The following is a 12,703-nucleotide window of genomic DNA, read 5'->3' as shown; positions in this document are numbered from 1 at the left end:
AGTGTGTATTTTCCATTTCTTTTTTTCCACAATGGACTTGCAGGCCACTAGTGCCAGATATATAGCAATGAGAAAAGCCACCGGACCCATATGAGGCAACTCAGATTTAGAGCAAGTTTGTTACTATAACATAGTCTGGTGGTATTTGACTAGAGTAGATAATGAATCACCTTGAGGCTATGCAGTCAAGTGCAACATCTGATGGGTAACAGAGCCATGATACAGAAGGATCTGGGTCCCTGACTTATGAAGAAAACATATCACATTGGAATTTAATTTATCTGGGAAATAAATACCCATTTCTTTAAGCCACCACTAATTTGGGACAATTTTTCAGCAGTCTAGTTCATTCTCATTAACATTTTTGTAGTTCTTATAGTGTCTTGTATGGTATCTCACTTACCAGAGATACTCATTTGAACATCTGGCGAATTGACATGGGGCGGATGAGGATACAGTGTGAGAAGATAAAGAGCATTTAGGCAAAAGTATATTAAGGGGCAATCCATGAATGAGGAAAAGCTATTTACAAAGTCTAAACATCTGGGGGCACCAGGGTGGCTCAGTGGTTGAGTGTCTGCCTTTGGCTCAGGGTGTGATGCTGGGTCCTGGGATCAAGTCCTGCATCAGGCTCCTGCAGGGAGTCTGCTTTTTCCTCTGCCTATGTCTCTGTGTCTCTATATATGTCTCTCATGAATAAATAAATGGAACTTTTTTTAAAAAAGAAGAAGTCTAAACTTCTGGACAAGATTTCCTGGCATTGTTTTCCAATCAGCATACCGATTGGAAAACAGTCTTAAACCAGAGGACTGTAATCCCATAGGTCTAATCACACCTACAGATGGGTTGGGTGGGCAGTTGGGGGTGGGGGTGGGGGTTGGGGGGTGGTACTTGCATTATGCTTTCTTTAAAATGTGAATTAGTTGTAAATATTCATAAATAGAGTTTACATGGAAATCTGTTTCCAGCTTATTTTGAAAAATTAAAAAACCTGGAAAATTAGGGCATATAGAGAACCATGGCTGCCCCCTTTAGTCAGGACATGAGTAACCAGTTCATGATGACTATGACATTGCCTTTCCAACACTGAAGCTATTTGTCAATTGCCATCTTTACCACAGTGCTTGCTTGCTTTCTTTTTAAAAGCTTGGTCTGCTTCCATAGGCAATCTTACAAATAACTGAGATTGAGAGCTGTACCCAAGATATTGGAACACCTGCCTTAGACATTTGCTTTAGGGGCAAGATCCTAGGGCACAAGGGTTGAACAACAAGAACAAAAGGAAGTAGGAGATAACAAGAGACAGCAGGATAGCCAACAGCGGGATCTCAGGCAACAAATTGTGATGGCAGAAGGCATTTATATGAGCAGGTGTGAGGAGAGGACAATGATCCCAGTAGGCATATGACCATCATATTCTCTGCCTGTTCTCTTAGCCCCACCAAAAGATGAAGTGGACCCCAGGCCCCAGGCCTAATGTAAGAACCATATGCTGTTGTGCTCTTTTGAGCCCTGCTCCTAGATCTTGATAGAATTCTTGACAACCTGAATGGTGATTGGTGCTTCTCCAAAGACTTGAAAGATTGAGAGGAAAATAGATAGCCTATTCGTCTCCCCCTACTCATCTTGGTTTCAGTAAGAAATGTGAAGATAGAAGGTGAAATACAAGCAGAGACAAAATGAGGTTGTAAATCAAACACTTTCTTACTTTCTTTGCTCAAGAAAGCTTGTTGAGTGCTTAAGAGAGGAAGCGAAAGAGCAAGATGTGGAAAGGGAGGAAGGGAGGAGGCTTGCATTGAGACAAAGGGAAAGTTGTATTGTTGTTTTTCAGTTAATCTCTTGGTGTTGGTGGGTGTAGAGACCCAGATGTTAGCGCTAATGCAATATGCATTAGTCCATCACATTGGGAAATCTCTAGTCCCAGCAACAAGGAATTAATAAATCTAGTAATTGTGTCATGTTGGTAATATAGGCTAGAAAAAAGAATTGTGTAAATTGTTTGATAAATGGGCATGCCCAGATAGCATATGTTTCTGAAGCCTTCCACAGAGACTGACCCAAAGGTTGCCCAGGTATTTCTTCTCTTCCATTCTGCCCTCTGGGAGGAGGTGGTATGAAACAGAATGGTCATTTATTGAGTGTGGCATGGGCATCGAATTAATAGCATACAAAATCAATTCTCTATGCTTTGTTTCTTATCAAACCCATCCCCAGAACATGAGTTCTCTAAGGCAATTAGAAATAATCACAGGCTTGCCAAAATGTTCTTTTCTATTTTTTAAACATTAAAAATCAAAATGTGGTTCAGTTTTAGCTCTTAAGAGGCTCAGGTTCCCCCCCCCCTTTTTTTAATAAAATGAATGACTAAGCAGTTGTCTGCAGCATCAGGACACTATATATGCATCCAGAATGATATATGCAATATGCTTTGGAAAAATTCCTTCATTTCTCTTTTGATTTTCTGCAGCATGTAGAAAGGTATAAAATTAAAAATCATTGTGTGACAGCATCATCACAAATTCTTGTACCTCTTCCATGTGCTAAACTCTACACAGAGGTAAGGATATGGGGGAAGCAAAAGAAATCCAAGAAGTGAAGGGCATCTGAAAAGGAAGTATCTTGAGGACAGAATCATATTTACCACAATTATATCAATTTGGAAATTGATATTTCTAGCAGGAAATATCCTGCTAGAAGATTCTTGTACCACTTACGATGTAGGCTTGAGAAAACCAATGAAAACCAATGAAAGCTATGTCCCCATGTATAGCCAAGGTGATTAATCTCTTAGAGGCTGAGGACACAGTAATTTGAAGGTACCACACATCACAATCAACACAAGTGATTATTGACTATATCTGTGTGGATGGACTCTCTGGCAGGACTCTCATGCCAGTCAGAAAACCACCACGTTCACATTGCTATAAATATGCCTTCTGCCGTCAATAAGCTTTGGAAACAAAATCCACATCCACAGTCTTCTTAACATTAGCTTGACTTCAGTTCTTTTTCTCTAGAGTGTGGACCCAAGAGGGCAAAAGATCTTTATCTTTTGTGTCAATCCAGATAGTTTTATTTGTAGTAGCTCCTCGGGCACTGTGCTGAGGCCACTTCCAGCTGTAGTGCTATGACTGATTAGCCATGTCTAACGGGGGTAAGGAAAATGAGCATTGTGATATATTCTCTGGGTGTTTGCCAGCCCTGTCCTAAACTCTCCACTTTTTACTTTGTAAAATATCTATAGTTGAGTCCTAGCTATCTCCTTCACAAGATTTCCTTTGGCATGCAACATCTAATTGTGAATCAACAACGCTTTCTCGTGCAAGTAAGATGGAGCTGAGAATCTCATCAGCAGGACTGCTTCCTGTAGGTCAGACCCTCGGTATTCCATAATTACTGTGCCTTATTCAAAATACAAAAATCAGTTTCTAGAGTAATGTGAAATGTGATAATGTATCTTTAAAATTAGTCTGAAAATAAATGAATGAAATCATCTAGGAGTCTGGAAAATAATTTTAACTCTAATGTTTAAGCCTGACTAGAGCTCAAAAAAAAAAAAAAAAATGGCAGAAAAGTGGAAAAGGCAAGAAAGTGAGAGAGGAGTTGGCTGAACTTTACATGTTAAGTGGCAAGGAAGCCAATAAGGAATTTGACTCTAAGAGTGAAGAGAAAATTTCCAATCTGAAAGATATATTATATTAGTCAGGGTTCTCCAGAGAAACCGTGTGTGTGTGTGTGTGTGTGTGTGTGTGTGTGTGTGTGTGTGTACACACATACAGAAAGAAAGAGAGAATGAATATGAGGAATTGGCTCATGCAGTTATAGAGGCTGAGAAGTCCCACAATCTGCCATCTGCAAGCTGAAGACCCATAAAAACTATTGGTGTCATTCCAGTCTGAGACTGAAGGCCTAAGAACCAGAAGAACTGATGATGTAAGTCCTAGTCCAGAGATAGGAAAAGACCAATGTTTCAGCTCAAGCATTCAAGCAAAGAAAGCAAATTCTCCCCCCTTCTGCCTTTTTGTTCTATTCAGTCCCTAAAAAGGTCAAATGATACTTGACACATTGGGAAGGTTATCTTCTTTACTCAGTCTGATTCAAAGGTTAATCTCATTTGGAGACGTCCTCACAAATACACCCAGAAATAACATTCAACCAAGTATCTGGCCGTCTCACCACCTAGTCATGTTGACACATAAAATTAACCATTGCTCACATTAAAGGAATAAATTATATGCTGCGGAGGGGAGGCTAGACATGAGACATAAAGGAAATGGAGTTGACCAACATAGAGGAAGAAGATATACTTGTTGTGGTTTTATTTATTTATTTTTTTTATCTGCAAAATAATTTTTTATTTATTTTTTTAAATTAATTTTTATTGGTGTTCAATTTACCAACATACAGAAAAACACCCAGTGCCCATCCCGTCAAGTGTCCACCTCAGTGCCCGTCACCCATTCCCCTCCAACACCCACCCTCCTCCCCTTCCACCACCCCTAGTTCGTTTCCCAGAGTTAGGAGTCTTTATGTTCTATCTCCCTTCCTGATATTTCCCAACATTTCTTTTCCCTTCCTTTATATTCCCTTTCACTATTATTTATATTCCCCAAATGAATGAGTTGTTGTGGTTTTAAAACATGTCTGCAAATTATCTGACACTTCTATCAAAAGTTGGAGTCTAATTATCCACCAATGAACAATGGCTGGCCTTAGTCATGTCACTAAGACTTACTGTCAGAGGCTAGATCATGAAAGGGGACCCAGCTTACTCTCATCCCTTCTCTCAACATGTATGTTTGGAACTCTGAGCCACAAGGTAAGATATTACGCTGGAGAGACCATGTCAAAAGACTACATGAGAATAAAGGAAGAAGCTGAAGGAGCCCCATCTGTTCAGCCTCCACTTGACTGTGCCACCAGGCAACATCAACCTTCAGACAGTTGAGTGAACGAAGCATCAGGCATCCTAGTCACCACTGTCTGACTCAATATTGCACAGGCTCCAACTGAGAATTGCCAGCTGAGTTCAGCCAACTCCAGGACCACCAGAGATAATAACTATCATCATAATAAGTATTGTCATTGTTTTAAGCCACTAAGTTTGGGGATGCTTTGTTACACAGTTAATAGATAACCAGAATTGAGCCTTTAAATTCATTTTTTCCTGAGCCTCTTTCTCCTTATCAAGGATAAGAATAGGCCATCTCTAAATGTCTTTATAATGCAAAAAACATATTGGAGAATCTAAGCTAAAGTCAAAACTGATGTGAATAGATAGTATTTGAGGTAAATTTTGGGATTAGGTGAATCCCATATTGTGCCTCTTTTCTTTTCTCTCCTTCAAAGTACAGACTTCGCATGGTGCCTGGGTGGCTCAGTTAGTTAAGTGTCTGGCTCTTGGTTTCAGCCTAGATCATGATCTCAGGATGATGGTATTGAGCCCTGAGTCAAGCTCCTCATTCAGTGGGGAGTCAGCTTGGGATTCTCTCTCTCTCCCTCTACCCTTCCCCTGCTCTCACTCTCCCTTTCTCTCTCTCTCTCAAATGAATAAATATTTTTTTTTTTAAAGCAAATTACAAGTGTCTCTGTCCAGCACTGCCTAGGGAGAAATGCCATAGGCCTGAAACCAGGGTCTTGGCTCTTTGTCTCCCAAACCCAAGCCTTTAGGAAACCACATGCATTTTTGAGAGATGGAAGAAAAGAAGTAAAGTAGCAAGCAGGAAGAAGCAGAGTAGCTTGGAAAAAAAATATAGGAGCAGGAGAGAGACAAACCACCCCCTCACAACTAGAAGGAGATTCCTCTGGACTGAGGTTGGACTAGAGAGAAAGGAAAGAAAGATCTGAGCTTCATGCAAGAAGGGAGGGCTGTGAGTATCTCCTTGGCAGCAGCCTGAAGGAGCAGTAAATCTCCAGAGAAGAAGGATATGTCTGGACAGTAGGATTCTGGGAGGACTTGAAATAGAGCCCCATGTCCCAAACATGGCATGAAGCCCCAGAGAATTACCAAGCAGGAAGAACCTGAAAATCAAAATAAGTTGACATATAAAAAATGAAGAGATGTGATTTTTCTTGTCTTCCTGAGTCTGTGAAGGGTGATTCATATCCTACACTGGGAGTTAGGAGTGATCAGAGATATTTCAAGAACTGATGAGTTGAGCTTCCAGGATCTGGAGAAGTTTTTTGCCTGGTTTGGGAGAGGAGAGAGTATTTTTCCTATAAGAGAGGGCAATGAGGAAATTTCATGGGGAATGGGGAAAAAGAAAACAGAACGTGTTTTTGCAGATGGTCCCTTTGCCAAACCATGTAGGTTTAGGTGACAGCAAAAAAAAAAGAAAGGGGTGTGTGTGTGTGCACGCACGTGCACGTGCACGTGTATGTGTATGTGTATGTGATTGTGGGACATGAAAACACAAGCCACACTAATCTCAAAGCAAAGGACCACACATTGTGGGAGACTGAGACCTTTTCCCTCTTATATGGATAAAACAACTTTGCTGCAAAAATGAAGAGGGAGGCAGCACTGCTGAGGGTCAGGAGCAGTGACAGGTGAGGCACTCTCCCAAGCAGCTTCTAGAGCTGTGGATCATAAGAAGAGGGCAGAGTAGTAGAATCTTTCCAGAAGATTCAGGAAAGACTATTCAATTGTTCACATGAAATTTGCCTGAAGATATCCAGGAACATTTAGGGGCTGGAGTTTTTAAGGTATGTTCACTGAGACAACATACCATGGATATTTTATATTTGCCATAAAAATGACATGATATTACCTTTAGAGTGATAAAGTCTTGGAAAACTCAGGTTCCAAAATCATTTCTTTTGAATCTAGAATGCATTCTAAAATGATTCTATGATCTAATTGGCAATAACTAAGCCTCTGATAGACCACTGTGCAAATCTAATTCTATGATTCTGGGTAATTGTGAAATTAAGTTTAGTCAGAAAGCTTCATTTCCCTCTATTTCTTAAGCCATGATCTAAATAAACACTGCTTTTTAGAATTAATCTCTCTTTCCCACATACACTTATAGAAGTGTGATTGTTTCTCTATAGCAGCAATTATCACAATCTGATTTGGGTTAGTCTGTTATGTTTGTAGCTGACTCCTCACAAGATTGTGAGCTCTGGAAAGGCAGTGACCTTACACTTTTCATTATGTGCCTCTCACAATTCCCCGTATAGAGCACTGTGTTCAATGTTCATTCATTCATTCATTGAAAACAAATTTATAGAATATCTGTTTTGTGCCTAGCACTGTGCTTAAATCAATGCTTCAGGGAACTGAAAATGAAAAGCTTCTCATTTGTGGTAACTAAGTTATTAGGAAAGCTAAGATGTTTCTAAAGGAAAATATTTTTTAAAAGAAGAGTAGTCACAAAAAAAGTCTCTCTGGGGGCATCTGGGTGGCTCAACCGGTTAAGTGTCCGACTCTTGATTTTGGCTTAGGTTATGACTTCATAGTTGTAAGATCAGGCCCCATGCTGGGCTCCACACCAGGCATGGAGCCTGCTTAAGATTCTGTCTCTCCCTCTCTCTCTGTCCCTCTCCACCTTCAACCCCAACTTGTCCTGGGTTTCTTTCTCTCTCTAAAAATCAAGTAAGTAAGTAAATAAATAACAAATCTGTGTGATCACTTTTAAATATTTTATTTAGGGCATTTTCCTCTATGTTCCTAAGAAAGATGAACTTACAATGTTCAGTTTTTATATAACTTTGGTATTTGTATAGGAGGTATAATAAATTTGTATATTACTTAGAAATCATTGAACTTTTATGATTATCAATAATTTTTATATCATCAAAATCTATTCTCTCAAGCTTAGTAGAATTCATCAATAAAATCTGAGTCTAACGTAAAGAGTTTTTAACCCATCATTCTGGTCCTCACAACAACAACAAAAAAAATGTGAAAAACTGAAAATCAACAACTGTTCTTGGATCCAACGAGTATTGAGACCACAAGGCAAACTGCTGCCCCCCAAAACTGAAGAGACAGACAGATGGATAGAGAGAATCACAGCTTATTGGGAACAGAAGCCACTGGAGACAGGAACTGGTAAGAACATAAAAATGGCCATTTACCAGTTGTCGGAGACTGAGCATGGACTTGCTTAAGGGATAAAACTCCTGGAAGCCCAGTATTAAGGGTCTTTCCACACGTTTGTGAGTTTTACACTCATCAGCTCCACCAGCTTCTTACAGTGAAGATCAGAGACAAATCCTCTAGTGCTCTAACAGAGGAAGGGGGAAAATAACTATTCTGAAATATGGCCAGATCATTCTGTTCTCTTTAACAAAAACCTCCTTTCAAGAGAAACAGTTTTACCAGATCCTAACTGATATGGGGCAAAGGAAATGCTCAGAACCAAGTCCCTCTAGCTACTCAAGTGGCAGGAGGAAATGCACAATTCCAGTGCCATCAAGCCTTCCTGTCTCACCTAAGGGGAAGAAAAAGCTGACAAGTAATTGTAAAGATCACACTCCAGGCACAGGTCCACTAAAAGACTGAGGTCTAATCATGGTAGATCATAGAACACTTCCTCTTCACACCTTACTGCCACATCAGGAAGACTCCTTTATAACAGGAAAGTACAGAAGAAAGAACTGCAATACTTGGATTCCATTTAAAAAGGAGTCTTTAGGGGCATCTGGGTGGCTCAGTTGGTTAACTGTCTGCCTTTGGCTCAGGTCATGATCCCGGAGTCCGGAGATCAAGCTCTGAGTAGGAGTCCCCATCAGCGGGGTGTCTGCTTCTCCCCCTGCCTCTCCCCTGCTCATGCTTTCTCTCTTGCTCTCTCAAATAAAGTCTTTTAAAAATAAATAAGTAAAATAAATAAAAAGGAGTCTTTAGAGAAACCCAAAGGCAATAAAACATAAAAACAAGGACACTAGAGGAAATTTTAACCTCTGACACCTGCAGTAACAGCAAACTGTAAACACAACCTGATTCCTAGCCAGATAAATGTAATACCTGACACTAAAGGTCAATTTGCCTCAGTTTTTAACCAATACATCATGACCAGCTATCAATAAAGAGTTGCAGGATAAAGGTAAAACCACACCAAACAAAAACACAATCTCAAGACACAAAAGAAACACCAGAACAAGACTCAGAAATGACAGATTTTGAAATCATCAGACTGAGAATCTAAAATAACTATAATTAATATACTAATGACACTAATGTGAGATTTAACAATATAGAAGAATAGATGGGTAATATAAGCAGAGAAATGGAAACTCTAAGAAAGAATCAAAACTAAATGCTAGAAATTGAAAAAGGTAACAGAAATGAAGAATGCCTTTGATGGCTCATCAGTACACTGAAAATAGTTGACAAAAGAATCAGTGATCAGTGATATAAGATTTAAATATGCATCAGTAAAGGGGCACCTGGGTGGCTCAGTGGTTGCAGGATCCTGGGATCAAGTCCCACATCGGGCTACCCATAGGGAGCCTGCTTCTCCCTCTGCCTAGGTCTCTGCCTCTCTCTGTATCTCTCATGAATAAATAAATAAAATCTTTTAAAATAAATAAATAAAGCTGTGTCAATAGAAACTTCCCAAACTGAAATGCAAAGAGAAAATAGTGTTTTTAAAAAGGAACAGATATCCGAGTATCATGGGACACAATTCAAAGGCTATAACACATCTATAATAGGAATATGAGAAAGAAAAGAGAGAAAGGAAATATATCTGAATATATATATATATATATATATATATATATATATATATATATGGAATATATCTGAAGCAAGAATGACTAAGGATTTTCCAAAATTAGAAACAAACACCAAACCTCTAATCAAGGATCAGAAGACACCAAGCAGGATAAATAGTAACAAAAGATATAAACAAACAAATGACACCTAGGCATATTATACTCAAACCACAAAAAACAAAAGCAAAAAAGTTTTGAAAGCAGAAAAAAATCTTTACCTCTAGAATAAAAAGTGTGAGAATTCTACCAGTCTTCTCTTCAGAAACCATGCAATCAGGAAGAGAGTAAATGAAATATTTAAAGTATTGGGGGGAAAAACCTATCAGCCTAGATTTCTATATCCAGTGAAATTATTCTTCAAAACTGAAGGAAAAATAAAGGCATTCTCAAACAAACAAAAATTGAGGGAATTTGTTGCCAGTAGATTTGCCTTGCAGAAAATGTTTTAAAAAAATTCTTTAGAGATGTAAAATGATAGATAAGAAAAGTCAGTCTACATGAAGAAAGGAAGAGCAATAATATAGGAATAAATGAAAATAAAAGAAAATACTTTTCTTATTCACAATCCATCTAAAACGTAACTGTTCAAATGATAGTAGCAATAATGCATTGGATGATTATAGCTTCTAGATAAGTGAAATGAATAACAGCAATGTTCTAAGGGATGAGAGAGAAGATTGGAAATGCTGTGTTAGGAAATATCTGTAGTACTTGTACAGTGGTCTAGTGTTATTCAAAAGTGGGCTTAGATTAGTAAATATATATATTGCAGATTCTAGGGCAACCACTTAAAAAAATGTAAAAACTTGTGATTGGCATGCTAAAGAAGGAGAGAAAATTGAATCATTATAAAAAGCTGAATTAGGGGCACCCAGCTAGCTCATTTGAAGGAGCAGATGACTTTTCATTTCGGAGTGATGAGTTCAAGGCCATGTTGGGTGTAGGGATTATTAAAAAAAAAAAAAAGAAAGAAAAAAAAAGCTGAATTAAAATCACAGAAAATAGGAAACAATATGAAGATAACAAAGTAACAAAGAAAGAGTGAGGAGTAGAAAATGGTAAAAAAAAAAAAAAAGCAAGGCAGTTAATTCATCCAACTTTCTGGATAACCACTGTAAATGTGAATGGTCTAAATTCACCAATTAAAAGGCAGAAAACTGTCAGCGTGGATTAAAAACAAACTCATTTTAAGTATAAATTAGTAGATTAAAAGTAAAGGGATGAAGGGGACCTCAGGCAGCTGAGTCAGTCCAGGTCAGCAAGATGCCCCAGGTTAGGTGACATAAGTGGCCTCCCTTTTAGTGCACAGTGCTATAGGGTCTGCTGTGCAGCTTACTGCTCCTGGGAGAGACGGCTTGTGCACCCCAGCTCAAGAGGGCCCTCTTGGACCTGGAGCAGACTCTGGTAAGCAGATAGGTTGCAGCAGTGGCTCACTGGGGTAAGGATGTAATCGGTGCCTTGAGAGAAAGTGCTACAAGTTAGTGGGGTGAAAATGTTGCAGACACCAGAAAGTATCCTTGCTGAGTTCTATCATGACTTGCAGAGGAATACCTTCTACCCAGCCCTCATCAGCTACTGGCCTCTTGGTGACCATGGTCTGGGAAGACCTCAGTGAAGTCTGCACCAACTTGGCTGAGGCTGTCCTGGACATCTTCACAGGAGACTTCAACATTCACATCAGTGCACAACCTGAGGGTGTGGCACAGGAAGACTGGTGGGAAAATGAAGCTCACAGAAACAGCCTAGACTGGTCCATGAAGCTGTAGGAATGGCATTCACGTCAGTGCCTCCTGGAGGGAACCCACTGGGAAATCCAGCTGTGATTCCAGAGCAATGAGCTGGTGGACTGGGCAAAAGGAGGCCACCATTGCAACATCTACCCAGCTTGAGCCTTCAGCCTGCCCTCTGCCACTCCAGCATCTGCCTAAGACCAACTAATTCTGTTGACAAGAACTTAAGCCCACACTATGCTCTGTCCTCCTGTCCCAGATCCCAGACTACCTCCCTGTCTACCCTCTGCCCTACCCCAGCCCAGGGGGGGTTGATCTACCAACATTATGTGCCTTTCAGTATCTTAACCTAGCAAGAAATTGGACCATATACTTTCTATACCAAAGTGGCAGGCAACCTTTGAGGTGTCTGCAAAAGTGATTATATAACCTTCCTTCCCCCAAAGGGTTGGACATGGTGCTATATTAAAAAAGTAAAGGATAAAAAAAGATAAGTCATGTTAATATTAATTAAATAATATTATTCAAAGGAAGCTGAAGTACTTATATTAATGGCAGATGAAGCAGACTTCAGAAGCAAGGGTATTTTTCAAGGATAAAGAGAGTCATACATGTGATAAAGGGGTCAATTCTCTACGACTTAACAATAGAGCATCAAAATATATGAGGCAAAAACTGATAGAATTTTAAGGAGAAATAGACAAATCCACTATTATGGTTGGAGATTTCAAAGCTCCTGTATCAGCAATTGACAGATCAAGCAAACAAAGAAAAATTCAATACTGTTAATGTATTGGTTCTTCCCAATATGATCTAAAGATTCAGGGCAATGTCAAACAAAATCCCAGCAAATTATTTTGTGAATATTGGTAAAATGATTCTACAGTTTTTATTAAAAGGTAAAAGACACAGAATAACCAACACAATATTGAAGAACAAAGTTAGCAGACTTACACTATCTGACTTCAAGACTTACTCTAAAGCCACAGTAATTAAGACAGTGTGGTATTGGCAAAATAATAGACAAACAGATCAATGGAACAGAATAGAAAGCCCAGAAATAGACCCACACAAATATGGCCAATGATCTTTGACAAGGAATAAAAGCAATTCAAATGGAAAAGGATAATCTTTTTAACAAATAGCACTGGAACAACTGGATATCCACATGGAAAAAAAATGACACAGACATTATGCCTTTACAAAAATGAACTCAAAATTAATCATAGACCTAAACATAAAATAAAAAA

Source organism: Vulpes vulpes, chromosome 11 (genome assembly GCF_048418805.1).
Source record: "Vulpes vulpes isolate BD-2025 chromosome 11, VulVul3, whole genome shotgun sequence".
Taxonomy (NCBI): domain Eukaryota; kingdom Metazoa; phylum Chordata; class Mammalia; order Carnivora; family Canidae; genus Vulpes; species Vulpes vulpes.
Note: the sequence above shows the minus strand (reverse complement) of the source record.